The 26425-nt window shown below is 36.9% G+C and overlaps 1 protein-coding gene across 12 annotated transcripts in view; it reads right to left on the reverse strand.

The window, feature by feature from the left end:
- The window catches only part of LOC106088648 (double-strand-break repair protein rad21 homolog), a 48313-nt gene that overhangs the window by 19629 nt on the left and 2259 nt on the right, over positions 1 to 26425 (reverse strand). The window contains exons 1-2 of one of the 12 annotated variants that reach the window (XM_059366181.1): positions 8693 to 8869; positions 7840 to 8007 (exon numbers count right to left, since the gene is read on the reverse strand). The exons of 6 other annotated variants lie outside the window; for them this stretch is intronic. The gene's annotated coding sequence lies outside the window, so the exon portion shown is untranslated. Of the gene's footprint in view, positions 1 to 7839; positions 8008 to 8360; positions 8870 to 26425 lie in introns of those variants that run through there. 5 more of the 12 variants (XM_059366180.1, XM_059366179.1, XM_059366177.1 and 2 more) reach the window with 5 other exon arrangements.

Here is a 26425-nt window from a genome sequence, read left to right on the forward strand (position 1 = left end):
GATGTCACCTTTTCACACAGAAAACTACAGAAAGAGAGGCCAGCAAAAGCCAGAGTGCTTGGAAAAGACGCCAGGGGGACGTAAACAAAGTCGGAGAGAGTTTGAGTATTGTTTCCAACGCATTCTTAACTCCCAACAAATGGCACATAAATAATTCACCAGAAACTGACAACCGCGCCAATATAAACACCCCTCATTGTGGTATGATTGTAGTAGCTACAATATCAGTAGCACTGCAGCAGATCCAACAACAATAAAACTGTAAGAGAAGTTCTTCAAACAAAACTCTTAAAGCGATAAGAGGAGAAGTGTTCCTTCTAATTTGACAAAAAAAAAAAATCATAAAGAATAAAGCCAATATAGCTTAATTTATTTTGGGTTTAACGTCAATGAGATATAAACTCATATCAGTAGCTAAATATATAGAAATACATATATACGCGAGCAATTCCTATATGCAGATACAGAAATACAAACCTATACTCTCTTTTTCTCTACCCTCATAACATTGATATATTTCACACATTCCAGGCTCCAAAACTCCAATGCCGGTGTGAGTCAAAGAAATGAGACAGAGAGAGAGAGAGAGAGAAGCAAAAAAATAACAAAATGTGAGCAATCATATAGCCTACAAAAAAAGTATATGTATGTATGTAGGTTTGTAAGGCCTTCTATACATGAGTGTATTGCTTGTGTCAGTCAGTTTTATCGAATAAATGTGCGTACTATGAATGAAGCTTATAAACCGAGAAACTGAAACAGAAACGTGGAACACTGCAGAAAAGAACGCGAAAAGTGATATAAAACGTAATCGAAAAATATAGGTTATATTGAGATCTATGGGAGCTGTTGTTTCAATAGTCGCGATCAAGTATTTGGTTTAAAAAAATAACAAGTTCTTTTGGTTTTCATTCAGAAAAAAACATCGGACATTTTTAAATATCTCATCATTCAATTAAATGTCCTAAATAACAATCATTAGGTACTGAAAGAGTGGAGTAAAAGGATATAGGATTTCAGAACACGAATTTGTTGGCCCATATGATTAATACTGGGTGTCATACACTGCACAAAGTGGAACACTGCTGAAAAGGTCGCCTGTAAGCCATAGACGGCCGTTTGTTGGCTATAAGTCTATAGACAACCGTACAATATCGCATATTGGCTATAGACGTCCGTAAAGCTATAGACGACATGAAAGGTGTTCTTAAAGCTATAGTAGACCGTAAGAGGTCGCCTTTAGGCTATATACGACTGTAGAGAATTGTCGATAGACTAAAAGGTCTATACGATCTAAAAAGCTCTTCCATATGCGAGGCGACCGTACGAGGACCGTTTTTAGCACTGAAAATCGGTTAAATGAATTCAGTCGTGGCCAAAGCTCGCTCAAAATCAAATTCCGTAAAGGTCGTTGAAAAACAGTCGTTGTACCAAAGAACATTGATGCCTTGATTGAACTTATAATGCAAGAACGGAATGTGACATACCGTGAGATGAAAGCATCCTTGGACATTTCTTCCACCAGCATACATTCGATATCGAGTTTACACAAAATTTGACATTCGCTCAAAAAAAGCCTAGTGTCGATTAGTGCGAAGAAATGTTGAAAAAATACGATGGCAAAGCGTGGAAAGTTGTTCGTGGAAGAAGCACATCGAATCAAATGGTCGCCAGTTTCTTCGGCAAAATAGTCATGTGACGACTGTTCCACTTCAGCAACGAAGGACGGTCAATTCAAACAAGAGAAGACGCATCATTGTTCACCGTGGAAAAGCGAGCTCTCACATACGTCTCAAACCAGCGCCTTTTTGAGCGATTAAAACATCGAATCGATGGATAGTCCGCTCGGCCGTATGGCCAATTACTTCTTTTTTCCCCCCATTAAGATAAAATTGAGTGGTCAATTATATTTGTCGCCAAAAAAATGCCATGTTTTGGGGGTGTCTCAATCGGAGTTGAAAAAGTGCTCCGACAATTATATTGAGCGTATGTAAGTCATGCTGGAGGAGACTTTGGAACCATTTTTGCTCGTGCGTCATGGGTTAAAAATTCCGGCCTGGTTCAGCCGAATTTTTATTTGAAATTTCTTATTGCTTTTAAACTACACCGTCACTATTTAAAATTACATCTAATCAAGCTTAACATTAACCTCATATACAGGGTGGCTGATGAAAGCCGCTACCAAAAAAAAATGTAATAACTTTTTTTCTATTTAATAATAATAATTTAATAATTAATTTAATTAATTAATTAATTAATTTAATTAATAATAATTTAATAATTAATTTAATAATTTAATTTAACATGAATAAAAGAAAAATGTATTCCATACACCGAAAAAAAAATGTAGCAATATTCATCATTGTAGCAATATTCATCAGCCACCCTGTATGTATAAGTATAAAGATTTGTATAAATATGTGATGTAATAAACAATTTTAGAACTATTTCCAAGTTTATGAACTACAGGTTAAAATTGAATATTAGCATCACAATAGATTTAAAGAATTCAATATGATGTTCAGATAGTTTAGGAAATATATAAACAAACACATCTTCAAGTGTATCGGAGAGTAAGAACACAATTTGAAGAAACAAGTTTCGTTTGAATATTTTCTTTAAAATAAATTAAATGTTTTTTTTTTTTGTTTATAAATATTTAATGCCAACTAATGTTCTAACAAGCCATTTGACATTTATTTACCCATCTAAATGCATTCGTCCACTATCGTATTTTGATGGTGTATTTAGGCTTTCAATGGTCATCATCTTTGCCACCGCCATCATCATTGTAATGATGGAGATATAAGTTTCATTGGTTTATTTGCATTTTTTGAGACTATTTTTGGTTAAATCATTAAAATTCAATAGGTAGTTTTGTCACCTTCAACTCTAAAAATCTGGCAAAACGAAAAGAGATTTAAGCTGGGTAAACACTGAAAAAAGATAGTGTTTTGCTTAAACTCTACAATTATCCGGACTGCTCTTGAATTCAGAATACGTTTCCTATTCAAATATCTAAAGAGCCGTATTAAGCACAAAAACCCTTTTAGAAGTTGCGCAAGTGTGTTTTGATGTAATAGGTGGATGTCTTCATTTGGTATAAATATATGAAGTGGATGAGAATAGTTTAAACTTAGAAGACATACCTTTTTGACAACACCTATTGACGAGTTTGGGGGGTACCAAACGAAATCGCGATCTAGGAAACCACTCAAATGCTATTACAAAGTAAAAAAACACATTTTCTGCCCAACTTTAAAAAAAGGGGGTTTGTTTTCTATTTGTAATAGAAACAGATTACCCTATAAAATAAAAAATACTATTATAAAAAATATTAAAACAAAATTATACATAAAGGGTGATTTTTTTGAGGTTAGGATTTTCATGCATTAGTATTTGACAGATCACGTGGGATTTCAGACATGGTGTCAAAGAGAAAGATGCTCAGTATGCTTTGACATTTCATCATGAATAGACTTACTAACGAGCAACGCTTGCAAATCATTGAATTTTATTACCAAAATCAGTGATCGGTTCGAAATGTGTTCATTCACCGTTCAGCGATGAGGCTCATTTCTGGTTGAATGGCTACGTAAATAAGCAAAATTGCCGCATTTGGAGTGAAGAGCAACCAGAAGCCGTTCAAGAACTGCCCATGCATCCCGAAAAATGCACTGTTTGGTGTGGTTTGTACGCTGGTGGAATCATTGGACCGTATTTTTTCAAAGATGCTGTTGGACGCAACGTTACGGTGAATGAACACATTTCGAACCGAACACTGATTTTGGTAATAAAATTCAATGATTTGCAAGCGTTGCTCGTTAGTAAGTCTATTCATGATGAAATGTCAAAGCATACTGAGCATCTTTCTCTTTGACACCATGTCTGAAATCCCACGTGATCTGTCAAATACTAATGCATGAAAATCCTAACCTCAAAAAAATCACCCTTTATAAATAAAATTTAAATTATAAAAAATAATTAACAAAAAAATAAAAATAGAAAAAATTAAAAAAAAAATACTATTATAAAAAATATTAAAACAAAATTATACATATAAATAAAATTTAAATTATTAAAAAATAATTAACAAAAAACAAAAAAAAACAAAAATTATAGAATAAAAATTAAAATATGAAAAAAATAAAAAAAATAAATAAAAAAGAAAAAAAAAATAAAAAAAAATAAATAAAAAAGAAAAAAAAATAAAAATAAATAAAGAAATAAAAATAAATAAAAAAAATAAAAATAAAGAAAAAAAATTATTAAAAAAATAAATAAAAACAATAAAAATAAATAAAAATAAATAAAAAATAAAAATAAAATAAATAAATAAAAATAAAATAAATAAGAAATAAAAATAAAAAAATAAAAATAAACAAAAAAATAAAAATAAATAAAAAAATTAAAATAAATAAAAAAAATAAAAATAAATAAAAAAATTAAAATAAATAAAAATAAATAAAAATAAATAAAAAAAAAATAAAAATAAATAAAAATAAATAAAAAAAAATAAAAATAAATAAAAATAAATAAAAAAAATAAAAATAAATAAAAAATAAAAATAAATAAAAAGCAAAAGTAAATAAAAATAAATAAAAAAAATAAAAATAAATAAAAAAAAATAAAAATAAATAAAAAAAAATAAAAATAAATAAAAAAAATAATAAAAATAAATAAAAAATAAATAAAAAAAAATAAAAATAAATAAAAAAATTAAATAAAAAAAAATTAAAATTAAATCTTAAATAAAAAAAATATAAAAATATTACAAAAAATAAAAAAATTCCAAAAAATAGAAATGGATAAAAAAATAATTAAAAATGGATTAAGAAAAATAGATCGGATAAAAAACAGTAAAAAACCCGAAATAGAAAATAAAAAGACAAACAAAAAAGTTCAAAAATAAAAACAAATAAGAAAATAAAAATAAATTAAAAAATATTAAAAAAAATAGAAAAAATGAATATTTAAAAAAAAAAAATAAAACAATTAAAAGAAAAAATAAATATATTAAAAATCAAAATAAAAAAAATTAAAAGAAAAAATTAGAAAAAATAGATATATATATATAAAAAAACAAAAAAATAAAAACAAATAAAAAAATAAAAACAAATAAAAAAACAAAAAAAAATAAAAACAAATTAAAAAAAAAATAAAAACAAATTAAAAAATAAAAATAAAAAAACAAATAAAAAACAAATAAAAATAAATAAAAAAAAAATAAAAACAAATAAAATATTTGTGAGGTACTATGCCATATAAAACTTCTCTCCAAAGAGGTGTCGCACTGTGGCACGCCGTTTGGACTCGGCTATACAAGAACGCCCCTTATCATTGAGCTTAAACTTGAATCGGACTGCACTCATTGATATGTGAGAAGTTTGCCCCTGTTCCTTAGCGAAATGTTCCTTGGAAAAATTTGAAGACGTCCAAGAAGATTATTTGAATATTTCGATGTATCGCTTTTAATGGTATTGGAAACTGTATTGAGAAACTTCTTACCGAAGCCGAGCAACAATTTTTCGTTGATGGTTCAACCTAACGGATATAAAACACTCAGCCAAGCATAGCAAGTTTAAGATGATACATTTTACATAGAATTTCTTTATGTGTAATTTGGGAGTAAATCTTTTAAATTTCGGATTTCGAATTTATATCAACTGTGTTTCTCCGCCATTTGTTATATACATATGTATATATGTACATAAGCACATGCATATCTTATATTTCCAAAAAAACAACAACAACAACAAGAGAATATTAATAAATTTTTTTGCCTTCATTAAAAGAACAAATATCAGCAGCACATTGATATTTCCAACCATTTACGCGGTCGTATTGTTGATTCTAAAATGTCGCTATATTTAAATAATTTAGTCTTTGGTGGTACCCAGACAAAAACCAGTACCAGCAATCTAGCTGGCAAGCGAGATGGCTTCATTAATACGTAGAAGATGTTAATGATCACCCACCTAAAATGGACATGGAGGAAAGAATTACCAGCGATCTTTGAGTATAAATGTTGTATGTAGTCTAGATTGTATTGCAATCAATATCTCGCACCATCGCAACATTTAATTATTTCTTCATGTACCCCACACTGTCGCACATATTGTGTTGAGTACGTTTAATTACTTCATACTTGTTTTATCTCTTCGAAAAAAATGTTTTAAATTCTTCTCTGTGTTTAGTTTGTTTTTTTATCAACTTTGCATTCCATTAATTCTGTTTGAGTTCTCGCTTTTTACCTCTTATCGTCCCCGGAGAAATACCAATTTGCTCCCTTCACACAAAGAACAAAGCGTTTTTAATTATTATTTGATTATTCCCAAGATAACGTACAATAATTTCCACAGAGGTTATAAAGTCCTCGTATTACCATACCTTGGCATAGTTAACCAGAGTGGTGATAGAAAACGAATTTATAACCATTGTCAACAGAATATGCCGTTTTCTTTTATGTTAAAAAAGAAATGCCAATGATCGCTAAGCCACGTTAGCAAGTAGTCTGCCAATATGGCATAACCTTTCGAAAGGCACCGTGGCAGATAGACTGGAAAATTTTTGAGCTAAAGATTAGCGAACTTAATTTAAAGTTGATCAATTTTCCAACTTTTTAAGGAAACATTCCCTTTGGTGAAGAATATTTTCTTTCATATTAGTATACTCCCATCCACCATAGGATGGGGGTATACTAATTTCGTCATTCTGTTTGTAACACTTCGAAATATGCGTCTAAGACCCTATAAAGTAAATATACATTTACTTTATAGGGTCGAACCTTAAATGAACTCATTTCACCAACATATCAATATGGGGCTTAAATGGAAGGTTTTTTGAGAGTAAAGAATGTCTTAGATACCTATTTTAGGGCAAAGATGCAGAGTGCCAGCCCCATCCCCAAGCACGAATGTAACAAATGCGAAATGTTTGAGATTCCATCCCTACGCCAAAAAGAACCCTCCGCAAATGGCTATATACACCAATCACGACAAATTAGGGCTCAAATGAAGCAGGATTTATGCACCGACTATGATTATATGGGGCTCATTTAAAAAGTTTTTGACAGAATAGCACGGAGCTTATATTTACTTTAAGGGCCAAGTATCTGGGTGGACAGCTCACTCTCAAAATGCCCAAACCCCAAACCCGACATATTCAGCCACTACAATATAGGAGTCCAAAGAATAGTATAAGGGAGTAGAACAGACCTTCAATGACACGAATTCGATATCCACATTCGGGGCGAAATGTCCCCATCTTAAAACTCTAACGACACAAGATTTATATATCGACCATTGCATTAAAGGGCTCAAATAAAAGGTATAAAAAGAGTTAAAGAGGGCGCTGCGGAGCGGGACCGGTTCGTTTTCTATAAAATGAAGCATTTTCAGCTAGTAAATATTTAAAAATGGAAAAAGTCAACGCGTTTTATTTAGCTAACGGCATATTAGATACATTGCTAGAAAGTTCTTCATCCCAAGACGAGGATATGATTTTTACCGTATAATTTGGTCGAAATGACTACATATGGACATATGAATATGTTCGATTGGAAATGGAGAAAGTGTAACACTTTGAGAGGGTTGGGGCGACATTTGCAAAATGTTATCCCGTATAGGTGCAACATTAGTGTAACACCTTTTTTTTTGTCAGAATCGAAGTCATCATAAGTCTTTGAATATGAATCTAAAGGAGACGAAACTTTTATGGAAAAATCAAGCAGAGAAAGATATTTCAAATCGTGATGGAACTCTCTTTGGGTAGCATAATTTTGTAACGCTACAGATACTTATTTAATAAAAAAAAATTGAAGAATTAATATGAACTTACTCTTTGATGTTGTTGTTGTATCAAGACACCGCTTATGAAGAGTTTCGTCTTTTTAATATTCCAATGTATAAACGAAATTTTGTTTTTTTTTTGTATATAAGAATGTATTTTTAAAATACTAATGATATTGCAATTTTATCACAGCAAGTACACTTTAACTTGGACAAACTGAAAAACAACAAAAACAGTTTTACTTCACCTGTGGTATTTCACTGGGGATATGGCAAAGGAAAGCTTTTGCCATGAGACAATGGAAAATTCAATACTACACCACGTAAAAGAAACTAGGCGACATTTAAACTATTCGAGTAACAAATACTTAATTATTTGTACGCTGAAAACTTTTAACCGGAAATTGTGAAAAACAAAATTAAGTACAAACGTAACAAAATCACACGCGCTCACACTAACACACACACACTGTGTTGGAGTTGCCACGAAACACTGTTGCAAACTAGAGATCGCAATAAATTTTTATCTAAACAGTAGATTTTTTGGACTCTTTGTCAATAATAACTCACTTTTATTTAATAAAAAAAATGTTAACTTAGTCGTTGTTGGAAAAACAAAATAGCAATGCAGATAGATGACAGGTAGCGGCACTACACCATTGAATAAACAAAGCCAAGTTGTAGTGAGAGTTGCTTTTAAAGTCTATTGCAAAAAAACACACATACACACACGCAGCCACCAAATAAGCAAACGTTCGTTAGATTCAAAAATAACAAAAAAAAAAACACACACACACAAACCGTTTTCAGACACAACGCGCCGCTGTGGCAACAAGAAAGAACGACGTAGAATAAGAATGCAAAAGAGAACAAATAACAAAATTATTGGAACTATCACATACGGGCCATGTGAAGAAGAGGAACACACAACAAACACTGAAAAACGAACTTAGAGTAGCAGCAAACGGAACAGACTAGCCACCCAAATTAATTTTCGTCGTCGTATACGTCGGGATGTTGCTGTTGTGTCGTCGTCGATTGTTGTCTACACGAAACGAAAGTTAAATACAAAGTGAATTGTATGCAACAGTCTGGGGCCAGTCAAGCCAGCCGCCAACACTCCAACAACAACAACAGCAGCAGCCGCAACAACAACATCACACGCAACTTGTGTTCTTTTTTTTATTGTTTTTGTGCTGCTTTGGTTGGGATTTGTTCGTACTCAAAGCACAGAGTAAATACGCTCATCATTACGATGTCTACTATACACACTAATACCATGCCAATTGGCTCCACTCATACAATATGCATCATCATCCGCATACAACGTCTCGTCTAGTCTTGCCTTCATCATCATCATCATCATCATTATCATCATCATTGTGTGGTAGGCTGCGGCATCATAATGTCGTTGCCGTATAATGATAATGATGATTTTATTTATCGTTCCAGTGTGTTGATGAACATTCGGATGGGAGTATGACAAAGAGGGGGCGGGGGCAAGACCTACAAACACTCTGCAATGAAATACTACAACTTGTATCTCTCACTTGGCACAATATTTCAGTGCATTTGTGTTTGTATGCAAAGCTGTGCAAATAAAAAAAAAATATTGTCGTCATAATGGGTGAGTGGGTGAAACATAACATTGAAGAAAATTTTTAATCTCTCTGAGTGATCCACAACGTTATTGAATAGAGACAAATTCAAATTTTGTTTACTTTTCCAGCTGCTCTTTGGCAACAAACACAGCACAGAGAAATTGTATGGCAATAATAATAGCCAAATATTATTAACTCAAAAAATTATATGATAAAGATATTTTTGAATTTCCATGAAAAGATTCCCAAAAAAATAGAGGAATTTCTGAACAAATATAAGTATGAATTCAACTATAATCGGACATCGATTATCCGCGATGGAAGATATTTTAGTTTTTTTTTCATGCTTCGATTATCTATGATTACCTCTATTAGCCGGGTGTATAAGCACACTTTACCATTATATTTTAATAACCAAACAAAATAAATACAAGCAATAGCGTGCTAAGTTCGGCCGGTCCGAATCTTATATATCCTCCACCATGGATGGCATTTGTCGAGTTCTTTTCCCGGTATCTCTTTTTGGCCAAACAAAGGATACAAAAAAAAATTGCTATGCTATTGGAGCTATATCAAGTTATGGTCCGATTCGGGCCATAATTCCATTGAATGTTAGAGACCATAGAATAAGTCATTGTGTAAAATTTCAGCCAAATCAAATAGGAATTTGTGCCCTTGAGGGCTCAAGAATAGCATAGTTGTTAAAAGTCATAACGAAACACGTCATACAAAATTTCAGCTTAGGTTAGGTTGAAAAGAGGGTGCAGATATTAATCCGCCCCATGCAAATATGGGGACAAAACTATAAAGTAACTTCTAAAAAGAAAATTTTAAGTTAGAAATTCCGTGCTAATTACAAAATCCTTAATGTTTTCAATACCACTCCCCTAAGTTGTTTCATGTCTGGTAGTGTGCCTGCACCTACGTGCCGGTATCTGTTATTTCAGCTTAATCGGTTGGTAATTGCGCCCTCTAGATGCTCCAGAAATCAAGACCCCCAGATCGGTTTATATGACAGTTATACCAGGTTGTGGACCGATTTCAACCAAAATTAGCACAGTTGTGCAAATATTCAGCTTAATCGGATAAAAATTGCGGCCTCTAGAAGCTCAACAAGTCAAGACCCAAGATCGGTTTTGATATAGCTGCCATATATCAAAACATGGACCCGATATGGCCCAGTTACTAACGCAACCGACCTACACCAATAAGAAGTATTTGTGCAAACTTTCAAGTGGCTAGCTTTACTCCTTCGAAAGTATGCGTGCTTTCGACAGACACACGGACGGACATGGCTAGATCAACTTAAAATGTCATGCCGATCGAGAATATATATACTTAATGTGGTCTTAGATGAATATTTCGAAAAGTTAGAAACAGAACAGGGTGCAGTCTGTTTTAGCTCAATGATAAGGGCCCTCCTTTTTATAGCCGAGTGCGAACGGCGTGCCGCAGTGCGACACCTCATTTGAGAGAAGTTTGAAAATTTGTTTCTGATGGTCTCGTCAGGATTCGAACCAATGCGCTAAGCGTCATAGACGGACATGCTAACCTCTTCGCTACGGGGGCCTCCGATATTTAATGAATGTTAACAAACTTCCCGTCATTTATAATGTCAAAAAAAAAGCTTATTAATATTTTTTTAAATGGGTTTACAAATATTCTGTTCCCAAACTTAGAGATCACTTTAAGGAAATTGACCTGAACGGTGATAATAAAATCCTTCTGTTAAAGGACAACTGTACGGCATATCTAGACGTAAAACAAATTAAATTCAACCGATGAATGGACCAAGGTGCAATTTGAAGCTTTAAATATCATTATCGAAAACTGTATCTACTCGTGTGGATTAAGCCATTAATCGAATTTGATCCTTCTTATTAAAATACTGCCTTTCCTAAATAATCGTTTTAGCTTAAAAGATCTAATTTTGTTAACTATTGTGAATAAAAAACATTGGCTTTTTTTTACATAAGTACACAGCAATGAATTAGTTGTTGCATGACAAATGAATTATTTACAATATAAGTGAGAGAGAGGAGAGAATAAAAGAGTGAATACTAAATGAGAGACTTTACATGGGAGATGTAACCAAGAGCATGGCAGCAATAACCAAGAGCTTAAAAATTAGAGAGAATAATTGTAAAGCTGAATAGGTATTTAGTTGAGAATAGTTAAATCAGACGTAACAGGTGGGTTGTTTCATTAAACTCACAAATACAGATCAACATGCTAGCGAATGTTGAATAGAAAACAATACTCAAAGTGAAATAGGTTGTAAAAACAAATTAAATGTTTACATTCATGTAGGTACCTATTTTTAGAACAAATGAATATGACAAATTAATGCATATTTATGTATATATGTATGTGGTTAATGTATGATTAATACGAAGACTTGATTGGTGTGTAGGGGTTATAAAAGTTCAAAAAGCACATGAGCAAAAAAATAATAGAAATAAACAAATGGTCTTTCGACTAAACCAAACTAAAGTAACAGAGGTGACGCGATGTGTTGCGTTTTATATTTTTCAAATTCCAAGAATTATAAAAATTCCATTTGAAATCGTGATTCTACCTTTTTTTTTGTTAGAATGAGGTTAAATAGGCACATAAATGTGTTAAGTCTTTGGCGTTTGAGATAGTTTGTGTGTGTGTGTTAGAAAAAAGTAAAAGCTCGACATCTTCTGCACTTCGCACCAAGAATCGAAGAAATATTTTTGGGTGTGCGTCTTCTTTTTATTTTTTATTTTATAATACAGCCGATGGTGTAGTGATGCTGTATAAATATTGCCTTGGTTTGTGCGGCCAGGGCTTTAACAGAAAGAAAAAACTGGTTTTTAATATAGGCTCTGAGATAGCTTAGCAACCAACTCAACACGAACACAGATCTGCAAGAGAACAAGCGCTGAGAGTAACACAACAGCAAATATAACCTTCAAAAGAAGCTTAATTACATACAAAATAAAATAGAGAAAATAATAACCACACAGATATACATAAGGTAAGAAACATGTGAAAAAGGGGGAGAAATTAACACAAATTAAATTACAAATATAAAAAAAATAATCTCGCTCGTTCACTGTAGTGCCGCCAATTCAATGGAGCCGCTTCTGCCCAAGGATTACAGGCCAATCAGTTTCTCATCCTTCCTCTTAAAGTCACTAAAGGAAGCGTCTAATCTCGATGAAACATTTTCAAAATTGGAAAAAAATCAGTTCAGATTTAGATATAGCTTCCCTATACATATATACTTCGACCGATATGCAATATTATAGCTATAGTAGCCGCAATTTAGCACGAGACGTTCTATTTGATGTCGCAATATCTGTTCAACATTTTGTCCTAATCGAATGATATTTAGTTATAGCTCTCACATATATCTTTCATCTGATGTGCGTTTCTATGGCTGCAGAAGCCACAATTATGAACCGATTATTATAGTTTTATAAGAGATTCTCTATTTTATGTCTCAATAATTTATAAGAGATTCTCTATTTTATGTCTCAATAATTTATAAGAGATTCTCTATTTTATGTCTCAATAATTCTGCTAAATTTCATTAAAATCGGTTCAGATTTAGATATAGCTCCCATATATATACATATATATATTTCATACGATATGTGCATTTGCCAGTTGGTGTTGATGAACAAAGAAAGGGAGGCGCACTATGATCCTCGTCCCACAGACCTCTCTGCATGCTTGACACAGCCGGTAAATTACTCGAGGGACTATATAAAGCCTAGATTGGAAGAGTCTATAAAGACAGGAGGAGGGTTATCCGCAAGGCAGCACGGCTTCCGTCGAGGAAAATCAACTATCGGCGCACTAAAAGATGCTGTCGAAAAGGTTCTATAGACCTCTATGCATGCTCAACACAGCCGGTAAATTACTCGAGTGACTATAAAGTCTTAATTCGAGGAGGCTGTAAACACGGGGAGAGGGTTATCCGCAAGGCAGCACGGCTTCCGGTCGAAAAGGCTCTACGTGCACGAGAAAAAAACCAACACAGCAGACCAATCATACTTTGGCTTCCCTGGATATGAAGAAAGCTTTTAACAGTCCTAGGTTGAATGACGTGAAAGACGCCCTACAATGGAAATTCAATATGCGGGGTACCTTTTAAGAATAATCGAAAGCTACCTTAGAGATAGGACTTTGGTTTATGAGTTCTGTGATGAAGAGGTTCCACATAATGTCAGGAACAGCTCAGGGGTCCATCCGGACATGTGGAACATCAGCAACAATGACATCTTAAGGATGGAATTGCCTGACGAGAAGACCTTCTTCGTAGGCTACGCAGACGTCATTGCGGCTGTCATACCGGAGAAATCTGGAAGAGCGACAGCATAAGTTGAAAAAGGTCATGATCCACTTGAGGAACTGGCTACATGAGCGTGGACTAGAATTGGCCGCACTTAATGAACTAGTTCTGCTAATCAGACGGCTAATTCCTCTGGAAATAGACATGCGAGTCGACGATGTAGTCACCACGACAAGGAAGGCGGTAAACTACCTTGGAATTCGACTGCACGCTAAACTGACGTTCGGTCCGCAGATAAATACAATTCTTTACTCAAAAAGCTATTGGAATCACAGCCTAACTAAGCAGACTTAAGGCAAACATAGGAGGGTCACTGCCCAAAAAGAGGAACTTTTGAAGGCTTGTAACAGCATATACGGGTGGGATATCTGGGCAGTTAGCCTTCATGTCAGGTACAGACCACAACAGCTGGTTAGTGTTCAGAGAAACGGGGCCACTAAGAGTAGCACCGGAATATAGGACCATTTCGGCTGCTGCGTTGCAGATAAAAGCAGGAATGGCAGCGTTAAATCTGCAAGCCGAGGACCGCTCTGCACTTTTCAAGGCAAAAGTGAAAAACAGTGAACCTACCCAAGACTACAGAAATGAAATAAGAGATGAGACTAGAAGACAGCGGCAGATACGGTGGGAGAACGAGGCATACGGGTAGATGGACTGCGATACTAACCCCCGAAATCAAGAAGCCTTTTTTTATAGCAGACATGAGGTTGTAAACTATTACTTAACGCAAATGCTTTCCGAATAAGGAAGTCAATTTTGTCTCTAAGAAGATGAAGAACACCTTAATGACGCTGAAACTACATTCTTGGGACATGATGGGAGATCAATAACTGCAGAAAATTCTCTAGACAAAATGATTGGAAGTTTTGACTACTTCGTCCTGAGATGAAAGAAAATTGATCGAGACGTAAGTGACTGCAACGATGTGAGCTTGAACTTAAGCGATGGAATGGACGAAGGTGTAAGGACCGATTTAAGAGGCATATCGAAGTAATGTGAAAGCGGTGCTGAGATCGATTTGACTCTCAGCGTTGATAAGATGGGGTTTTAGTCGTTAAGGCGGATTGTAAGCCCAACATAACATGAAAGTGACGACTTTTGTGCATACAACAATGCGTATTCCCAACTTAAAACAAAAAAAATATGGCGAGCAAAGAAAAACTACGTGTCGAAAATTGTTTTTACTAAGAAAAATGCAAAGAATCAATAAAAACTAAAAGTTTAACATTTGTTAGTAATTATCACGAAACATTGAGTTACTCCACATTGAGTTAATTAAAATATCTCAGAGCGGATTTTTTAAATTGTCCAATAATTTGTGTGCAAATTTGATCAATTTTGGAACAATATTGCAAAAATACAAAAAATAAATCATTCCGAGAGAGTTAGTTGTGGAATAAGATAAGTTTTTTTTGGGTTGCTGAATACCTGAAGTTGAAGCTTTGAAAAGATTTCATTTTGGAGCTAGCCTAGCGATCAAAGTTATCGATAAATATTACTTTACTATTGGATATTGAATGAGCGCCAAATACCTCACCCATGGTGAAACAATTAAAGGTGGTCTCATCTGTACAACGACCACAAATCTAATAGTGCAATCCGACATCTTGACATCAAGCAGATCGCCGTTTTGCCAACACACGCAAACAAATTGCGTGCGTGTGTGTATACATGTGCATACATGAGCAGAGAATATGAGAGAAAGAAGATAGCAACAAAAAGAATGCAAACAAAAATCTAACATCTTAATACCATAAAAGCCGCCCGGCTGTAACAGCTGTTCGCGTGAGACCACATTTTTAAATCCGCTTTGTACCTCACCGTGCAATGGCCATAAAGTACCGGCGGCGAATGGACCGAAACAAGCTTTACCTATGAAGCTTGACGAGAATCGCTACCTCCACATGTAGACAAGTGGCTACAACAGCAACAGCCATACAGCAAGCAAGTCAAGGATGAAGATTTAACACATTGCTACATAAACAACAAAATACACATAGCGTTATAGACCTGTCATATACAGCCAGCGCATGATACGCGATTTAAACCTCTTGCCCTATTGACCTCTTACAGGCAAAAGTTGTAAGTTTCAATATGTCCAAAATAAGAGTCCCGAAAATATTTTATTAAATAGCTACCATTAACTTTTTTATATAACTAGGTTCTCATAGCGTCACAATTCCAGCCTATTATGTAACATGTTTTTCTCTTCTAAACTCCCTTTTTCTTCATTCATTCTCTCTCTCTCTAATTACTTCGGTATCATGTTTGATTTCGTTATCGTTTTCTATATCTCTCTCTCTCTCTCATTTCTGATAATTATTGTTTATCTTCTTTTATTTGCCACTTGGTAATGCTTAAATGTAATGTCAACATAATCATTAAGCGAACACCATACAACTAAAGAAAGCTGTCGTCATAGCAAACATCTTGCCTCTATTAACACCTGAAACTTCCCCTTGCCTCTCCCCCAATGACCTCTTGACCACCACAGCTCTCATTCAATAAAACAAATAATGATAAATTATTGTTTAGAGTGGAATTTGTTGTATCGAAAAGATATGTTTATATTATTACTTGTACAAGTAGTACGAGTATGTGAGAGATCGCTGAGTGTGTATGTGTGTTTGTATGAAGTGGCACAGGTGATCTATTGTTTAAACAATGTTGTTGTTGATCTATGAGTTATACGAATGCTATGTACTGGCCGTGATTCGTAAGTTAAAAATTTTTCCATAGGTTACGCTTTGGGTGAGTTGGTCGAATAGGCTGCTGTAGCCGCTTTTCTCCAGTTATATATGGTTATGGTTGTTAAATCAGATGACGACAATTTTGTAGAGTAATTATTTTATTGTGTTTGAGAGCTTAAGAGTATGCATTTATAATTTCTCTCTGGTCATTGGTCATTTTGTGTAGACATAACACTCTGTATTTCTATAGAACCAGACCAAACAATTGCTACGATTTTAGCCACAAAATCATCTATACCATCAAGAAACGGAAGTTAAGATTGCAAGAAACGATGTCGATTTAAAAATCTTAAGCGTTTAAAAAATTTGCATAGCCTTAGAAGTCAGTATGATTATGATTGTAAATGACCGAGTAGAGTGATGCACTTGGAGTAGAAAAAGGTCTTGGCTACAATAATAGTGGCTGCTATCTAAAAAAAATTCGACATACAAAAAGCATGAATCAATGAATGAATGCTAAAAGATAAAAACCTGCAAAACCTACTTTAAGCTTTATACGAATTTTGCATTTTTCCTTATTGATAGAATCTCATGTAGTAAAATAACTGAGAAGGTCATATGGTCTATTCAAAATAGTGCTATGCTTATAACCAATTTAAGCCAGTCAATGACGGTTGTATAGCTGCAATTCATCAATCATTTGTTAGGAACATATTTTTTATGGTTTTTTGTGCATATCAGTACCTTGGGGCCAGCCACATAAACTTGGTCTAGCGTTTGAATCAAAGAAATTAGGTGTTCTAAAGAATCTTTAATTTAATAGAAATGTTATCAGATTATAAAAAATCTAACAATCCGTTACTACAAGAAAAATAAGGCCACACACAGTGGGATAAGATCGAAAGAAAACTAGTGAAAAATCTGCTGTTTGAAAACGGGTAGAGATAACGCTTTGAAATTGTGAATAGCTAGAGTTGCGATGTTAATGAGATGATGTACAAAACGTCAACCTGTTCCGATGGCCTCTGGCAGGCCCCTACAATTAAACCACAAATGAAGATCAGGCAGCCCGAATTAATTTTTATACCCCCACCATAGAATGGGGGTATACTTTTATCGTTATTCCATACAGTATATATATTCTTGATTGTCATGATATTTTAAGTTGATATAGCCATGTCCCTCCGCTCTCCTGTCTGTCGAAAGCAGCCCAACTCTCGATGTAGTAAAGGTAGACACTTGAAATTTTGCACAAATACTTCTTATTATTGTAGGTTGACTACGATTGTAAATGGTCCAAATCGGTGCATGTTTTGACAAAGCTGCCTTATAAACCGATCTCACGATTAGATTTCTTGAGCTTCTGGAGACCGCAATTCTTACCCGATTTGGCTGAAATTTGCACAATGTGTTTTTTTTATTTACAAGTATGGTCTAAATCCGTTCATAGCCTCCTATAGCTGCCATATAAACCAATCTTGGATCTTGATTTTTGAGCCTTTTGAGCGCGCAAGTTTTAACCTATTTGGCTGGAATTTAGCGCAAGGGGTTTTGTTTTGACTTTCAACAACTGTGGTAAGTATGGTTCAAATCGGTTCACAATCTGATATAGCTGCCATATAAAACGATCTTCAGGTTTGATTTCTTAAGCCTCTAGAAGGCGCAACTACAACCCGATCTGGATGAAATATTGCACGTAATATCTTGCTATGACTTCCAACAGCCATGCCAAGTATGGTTCAAATAAGACATACACATGATGTAGATTCCATATAAACCGATGTGACTTCTTGAGCTTCTAAAAGAAGCAATTATTATCCGATTTTGCTGATGTTTTGCGCAATGATTTCTCCTGTGACTTCTAACGTGATCAGCAGGGCTGAATTCATCTACAACCAGATAAAGCTCCCGTTGTTTGCACTTCCCCAATCAGTCCATAAGTTTATATAGCTCCAATAGCATAGCAATTCTTTTCCATTGTTTGCCTATAAAGAGTTATCGGGCAAAGAACTTGACAAATGCGATCCATGGTGGAGGGTATATAAGATTCGGCCGGGCCGAACTTAGCGCGCTTTAACTTTGAATTCTACTGTCAAAAAGCACCGCACCACTTAGAGCATTGGCATAATCTCATAGCACCTCAGCTCTCAATATTCAAAATTACAATGAGTTATCTCTACCCGTTCCCAAACTAAAATTTTTTATGTCATCCCACTGTGCGATATTAGTTGCCTGTGGTGCGTCACTAGGTCTGGTAATTAATTTTAACTCCTAGCAAACTGCCATTTCATTTGCATCAGATTAAATTCTACTGTCAAAAAGCCGAACCACTTAGGGCATTGACAGCTCTCAATATTCAAAATTACAATGAGTTATCTCTACCCGTTCTCAAACTGCAATTGTTTTTGATCTTATCCCACTTTGCGATATCAGTCGCTTGTTGTGCGTCACTAGGTCTGATAAATAATTTTTACTTCTAGCAATCTGCGATTTCATTGGGATCAGATAACCTCTCTTACTTTAAGAAACACACCAGGGCGCTAAAGTTGATTTTGGACGTCACAGCCCAAAGATATACGAATAAAATATGACTAAGGACTTCACTGACCTAGTCTGAATAAAAAAGTAAATTTGAGCTGGTCCAACCTGCTTCATTTATATATTTTGAATTATTTTGAAAAAAGGTCTTTGTGCGGCCTACTTTAAAATGACTTTCTAGCATATCGAAATATTCTACAAAAATATTACCGGAGAATTCTACTAAAGGACACTGAAAATACGAAAACCCAAAACCAAACACAAACACAGGAAGTCAGTAAAACTAAAAACACCATTTAGGGATAAACTCGTTAAAGTAAACGATTTGTATAGGTTTAAGAAGTGAAATCATATGGGATCTATATCAGGTTAAACGCCGATTTGAACCATACCCGAGCCATTAGTCATTGTGAAAAATTTCAGCCAAAAAGGGATAGCATATTCACCCTTTGTAAGATAGCTATATCGGTTTATAAGGGATATAAATCAGGCTGTAGACCGATTTGGGCCATACCAGTAGGGGTGGTTCATAATTCATAACAGAAGTCATCATGCAAAATTTCAGCCAGATCGAATAATTATTGCGCCCTCTGGCGGCTGATTTGGACCATACGTCGCATTTTTTATATTACAAGTAAGAAAACATCTCTAAAATTCTTGAGCTCTTGATAGGGCCCCACTCACCATAGGTGACAGAGCAGTGATTGATCCTAAGAGATACATACGCTGTTTCCGTCAATTTTTTGAGAACCCCGTTGGTGATACAGCAAGGTTGAGTCATTTGTCGCCGTTATGGTCTACGAGACGATAATCAAACACAATTCACCATGAGAAAATTTACGAATAACTTCCGCAGCGCTGGGCGAATGTTGATGATCATATTAAACTTTTATGTATCCCCAATGGGACAATAAGAATGGATCATACATACAAAACCGTTTCCGATTCTCTTGATCAAGACGCTTGATGCACTACTTTTCACAAGTCTTGGTAAATTTCAAATTGCACACGAGGTCTATGTTTCGCGCCATCGCCGCATATATATTAGCCAAGGTTTCACCAGTTCAAACCCTACCATGGAACGGTCCTCGTGGCTTTTGATATACCGAAGGCTTTCGATACGCCAAGTCACGCTTGTTTTGAAGAAATCGCCAACACATCCCTGCAGCAGAATCTGAAACTTTTGATCGCAAATTTTTATTGTCACCAGTCGTATGTACCTCTCTATCGTATCACATTCGGATAATTGTTCAATTGTTGTTTTTACAGTCACATTTACATGTGGAGGTGGCGATCCTTGTCAAGCTCTTTTAGTTTCGGTCTATACGACCGCTCGCCGCGGGGACAGGTTGGCCATTGGTTATTTAAGGCGCCAATAACTCGCCTTCTCGTATTGAGCATCATAGGCACTCGATATTTACGCAAGAGCCGGTGCCACCTGGCCTATCACTGATATCGATCGATACCGCTGATTGTCCGCGACTTTTGTTGCAGCTACCCCGTAAGGAGCATTCCGCAATTCGCAGCCTGTGGACGCGCCCGGTCGCTAAGCTTCTCGTGACAGCGATGAACACCGCACAGATCGGACCTCAAAGTTCCAGCCTGTCTGGTGCTCACAGCTATCCCATGCCAGGATAATTGTTCAATCATGGCCCCAGGCCTCTTCGTTGATGACATGCGGTTGGTTATAGCTCTACATCACTAATATTGACGTTCATTTTGCTTTTCGTTTGAAGACATTTGAAAATATCTACCACGTTCACGACAAGTATAACAGAGTTACGCCGGAAGCCGAACATGAAAGTCGATAGCGTTAAGATTTTTAAAGGGAATCTATTCTGTTCTAAAGGGGTTAGAGTTCCCATTCCCTGCGGAGGATAAGTACCTAGGCATGATTCTTGACCGAAGACAAAACTGGAGAAGGAGAGTCAAAAGAAAATAGAAGGGGCTATACTGGGGTCTTAGGTAGGGGGGATGTTGCACTCTGTATCAAGGAGGAGTGTCCTAGAGAGGAGCTGAATGAAATGTTATTTCTTAACCCATTCCAACTGCATGCTGGGTGGGTTAAGCTTGAGAACCTGGCGATTCTCAAGCTTTAGACATGCATCTATGGGATGGCGATACCGGGTTACGGTAAGCTAAATGAGCCGCGACGGACTATTTACTAGGGAGGTCCTTTTTTGTTGACAGGGTGGGCATCGTTTTCCCAAAATGAGAGTTCTGGGCTGCGGGTATCCCGCCTTAACAGGGACTTTCTGTATGAAGGAATGATACCAAATTAGATGGAGACAACGAGGCAGAAGTCTTAACTAATTTCGTTGGAAACCGGGACCACACTGGTGTTGCGTCTTTCAGACGTTGTCCTGAAGACTCATAGAAGACACGGAAGTCTTAACTAAGTTTGTTGGAAACAGGTATAAACTCCTAGACTGGCGTTGCGTCTTCCAGACTGGAGTTTTCGTTGTCCTGAAGACATATAAGACAATTTCCATGCAAGAGCTACTACCCAATCAGGATTTTACGACATACGGTGAAACCACATCGTTGCTAAAGGCTCCGCCCCCAATTGTGCGTAGAAAATCCTGAATAATGAGTGCACATCTCTTTCCGCGCATGGATTCCCTCTAAGCATACAGTCGTCCGCTCATCATTCTGAAGTTCTGTAGAGGGCTGAACAGGTTGACTGGACGATGTTTTCAGCAGTAAGAATTTCTCCCTAGCCAAAATAGCTCTTAGGTCTTCGATTGAAGCAGGTAGCAGGCGCAGTTGCCAGTCACGAACCCTAACCTAACCTATCACCACTGAAATTTTTCTGATGTTCTTGACAGGAATTAAAGCGCAGACTTTCAGTGTAGACGGCTGAATAGGTTGACTGGACGATGTTTTCAGCAGTGAGAATTTCTCTCTGGACAAAATGGCTCTAAGGTCTTCGATTGAAGCAGGTAGCAGGCGCAGTTGCCAGTCACGAACCCTAACCTAACCTATGCCAACTGAAATTTTTCTGATGTTCTTGACAGGAATTAAAGCGCAGGCTTTCAGCATCATAGGCGGACATGCTAAACTTCTCAAAAAATAAAAAGTAGATCCCTTCTCATTAAGCTTTAACTTGATTTGGATGAATTAATTCATCATGAAATTAAAGATTTTTTTCAAACTAAAGCAAATCGTGCTATACATATAAAATGTTCAAGTTTCATATACTGCCCTCTATCTGTATCTACAGTACTATTAAGATCAAATCCAATTTCTTAAAGAAAATCAATAGTTAATGATACACGATGTGGAAGTTGATAGCTTATAGACAACAACAGCAACTTTGGTGTGTGACAACAACCGCCCAGACGGCAAGAAAGCAAGAAATATGCGCAAACCTCAACTTGCTCTAGTATTCTCCAATTAAAGTGAAACGGGAAGAAAATTCCCACTAATAAAGCCCAACGACTTTAACGCTGAAACTATGAATGAATAAAACGTTAAATATGATATCCCAACGCCACCACCACCACCACCAACCGAACCAGCAGCAGCAGCCATAATCATAAGCTACCACCATATAGATAATGATGATATTATTACCATTCGCATACACCCCACCACATACCACAACATATTAACTGCTAAAGATATTACCAAAAAGAATTGTAAAAGAAAGTACGTCAACCCGACGACGAGAAAAATCAACGACAACCAAGAGAAATGGCAGCTGAAAAAAGACCACCAGACAAGACAACAAAGGAAAATTCCTTACTGGAAAAGAAGACGAAAGAAAATGCAAACACATGCAATACAGGAAGAAAAAACAGGAAGCAGCTGATAGATATCATTCGAGGCATCGCTGTGTGTGTGTGTGTTGTGTAGAGTAGTAGTAGTTGATTAGAGGCAAAGCATTGTGTAAGGGTTTATCAAGAGACTGTTCATTGATTAAAAAATAGTACAAGACATTGATAATGGTTTTAAGAGGGTTAGACTTTGTTTCTTAATTGGGGAGTGAATAAAAAAGATACCAATAGCTCTTGACAAAAATGTATTTATGTACGAGTATATAGAAACATTTCAATTATTGTTAAAAAGTTGTGATTGGAATGGAGAGATTTATATGCGTCGTCCACAACAAAGTTTTCCAAATTTTAACCTTATATACTATAACAAACATCAAGGGAATGTTTCCCACGAATATTTCCTTTAGGCCTAGTCCGAAATATCTCCAGCATAGATGAGGGACCACCGTAGAAAGATGTTTATTTTTTTTAAGTTTAAGGGCACCTCGATGGATAGCCGCTTTACTCTGAGGCTACAGACAAGTAGAGCACTACAAAGGACGGAACATCCTCCTATCAGTGCTGTGTTCATCGTTATCATGAGAATCTGAATTAAGAACTACTGGGCGGTGGCCAGCCGATCACAGTACCGACTCGCCTACCGGGGCGTTTATGTAGAAAGAAAAATAGTATGGAAAACAACGCATAGGGCTAGAAACGATGGGAACCCAAGAACTGGTGAAGTACCTTACCCGTTGAAAGTTTCTTTCAGTCAGCCATTACCGGCTCCCTAATTAGTCCAGAAAGGACTGAGGAGGACTGTGTGTCATGTATACTGCCCCCACAATTGCAGGGCAGTGACACAACTCCTTATGGCCGTGTCCCAATTAATGGCCAGGCTTACAAGTCAAACATAAGTGGGCTACTATCTGGCCATAATCGTCTGATTCTAGGAGACTTTAATGCGCATCACATTTCATGGAATTCTCCCTTAGGTAACGACCAGCGGGGCATAGCTTTGGCAAGGCCGATTGAAGGCTCCACGTTTTGAAAAGGCGAATGAGGATGCCCCCACTAGGATTACGTGGAAGTGTAGCAGCTGGCCAGACATTTCCATTCATCTCCCCATCTCCTGAGTGACGTATCCTGTTAATCCATCATTTATTTGGGATCAGACCACCTTCCCATAATTCTCTCCATCTACCAGCCGACTCAAAACCTCTGAGCGTCGGACGTTAATCAATCAGAAGAAGGCCGGTTAGCTTCAGAGAGTACACCAATCGCCGCTTGAGTGAACTGACACCCCCCCTAAAATATGCTAGTTGGCAAAAGGAAATTCCGAGACATCATTAATGCAGCAGACGCACGCTTTATACCAGCCGGTCGAATACCCCAAGTGCGGCCCATTTTCCCGGCGCATGCAGTGATACCCGCAGACGAGCCTGAGGGGATTCCCACTAACCCCAGAATCAGCGAGCTGAATCTGGAAATGAACAGGCTAGTCAACGAACATAAGCGGAATTTGTGGCTGGAACACTTGGAGCAATGTTACTAAGGCACCGGTTTGGGCAAGCTGTGGTCTAATGTTAAGTCACTCTCGAACCGCGATAGACGGAATGACAGGACCTCAGTCACTGCTGACGAAGTAATCGTGTCTGATCTGAAGAGATGGGCTAGGTTGTTCAACCGTCTATTTATTGTGCATTCCGAGAGTGACAGGGCATTCGCCCTATCGGTGGTCTCCGAGCCAATGGACATTCATCACATTTTACTGTGGGCGAAGTTACGAATGTCATCCGTGGCGCCAAATCATGTAAGGCTTTTTGTCCCGATGGAAACTCTACACTGATATTGAAGAATTTAGATGTACCTGGAGTTGAGTACCTTACTACTGTCCTCAACCTGTCTTTGAACACTCTTATAGTCTGGAAAATGGGCAGAGTTATCCCGCTGCTGAACCCTGGAAAGGACTCGAGTTTGGGGGAGTCGTACAGACCGATCTCCCTTCTCTCACCAGTAGCAAAGACACTTGAAGCATTACTCATCCCGAGCCTCGTAGCAGAATTTCCATTCAAAGAGCATCAGCATGGATTTCGAAGACTGCATAGCACAAAAACTGCTTTGCATGCCATCACCACACACATTCTCCATGCCTTTAATCAGCCCAGGCCATGTGACAGGATGGGCCTCGTGGCACTGGACCTGTCGAAGGCATTCGACATGGTCAGTCATGCCAAACTATTTTAGGACATCGCCAACAGGTTCCTCCAGACAAGCCTCAAACGCTAGGTCGCGAGTTATCTGTGTGGTCCCTAGTCATTTGTGGAATTTGGGGATAAGAATTCGAAGCACATTAGAGTGAAACAGGGATTCCCCAAGGCGGGGTGATATCTCCGACCCTGTTTAACCTCTACCTATCCTCCATTCACCCTTTAGGCTGTTATCGCAGAGACCATCCAAATCATCATATTGTGGATGATCTAGAGCGTGAGGTTCAGCGCTACAAGAGAGAACCTCTAGATCAAGCGGCATATCAAGCGGGTCTAGACAACATTCATGCAGACACGGTAGCAGATGTGGTAAGTAGCTACCGGGAGAAGTTAGTCCTTGGAGAACAACCGCCTCCAGTTGCACCTGAAGAAATTGACCTCCCCCGGCAAACCAGAGTAGTTCTGGCTCAATTACGTTCCGGCAGATGCAGCCGGCTTAACTCCTACAGGGCAAGGATTGATGCCGACGTGCAGGATGTATGTCTCGATTGTGACCAGGAACCACACGACACACATCACCTCTTAAACTGCCCAGCCAGACCCACTCGACTCAGACCCAGGTCCATCTGGACGCACCCCATCATAGTAGCAAAGTTCCTTGATCTGGACACGCAACAGAATCAAGCAGACGAAAGGTAGACCACAGCAAACTGCTACAACAACAACAATTCATTATCAACACAAATCATGCAGAAGTCTGTTTCTCCATATGAACAGGATCTTCAGGACCGCGAAGAATTCCGATTGAAAGACGCTACATAAGTCCAGAATCGAATGTGACTTCCTTCGGGGTGCATCCCTCCCAGAGCACCCTCTCCTAAAAAAAACGAACCAAGTCGTTTAAAAGGAAGAGACATACTCCGTTTCGCCACCATATACAGGGTGTGCCAGAGAAACTTACTAAAATGAAAAAAACTCCCGAGCGGTGAGTTGGGTGGGTAGAGAGTCAAGATGGCGCGCATCTGGCCATCATGCCATCATGTTCTGGTCTAGGGAGCAGCGGGCCTTCGCCATCGAGAGCTTCTTTTCAACGGTCACGCTTACGTGCCTTCTGCGCTTACTTTGAAATTCCTACTCACAGACTCGTTTCTGGCCATAATTCGAATCTCTCGTGGGTTAACTCATTTCGGGAGTGTGGAAGTGTCACTAAACCCTGAAATGGACTTCAACGGACCGTCAGAACTCCGGAAAATATCGAATGAGTGAGGCATACAGCTGTGCGTTCGACCAAGCAGCTGACATAATAATTTTATTTAAATTGTTTCATAGTTTAATTTTTTTTAGACAATAGGATTTGCAGCAAAAAAAATCCATTTCATTTAGTAGGACATTCCCCATAACTTATGAAGCAATTTTAATAAAAGGTTTGTTATCATTGAGATTTTTATAGTGTTTCAAACAAGTAAGTATTTGCTAAAAACATGTGTTTTCAACTGTGAAAAAAGGACATA

This window comes from Stomoxys calcitrans, chromosome 4 (genome assembly GCF_963082655.1).
Source record: "Stomoxys calcitrans chromosome 4, idStoCalc2.1, whole genome shotgun sequence".
Classification (NCBI taxonomy): Eukaryota; Metazoa; Arthropoda; class Insecta; order Diptera; family Muscidae; genus Stomoxys; species Stomoxys calcitrans.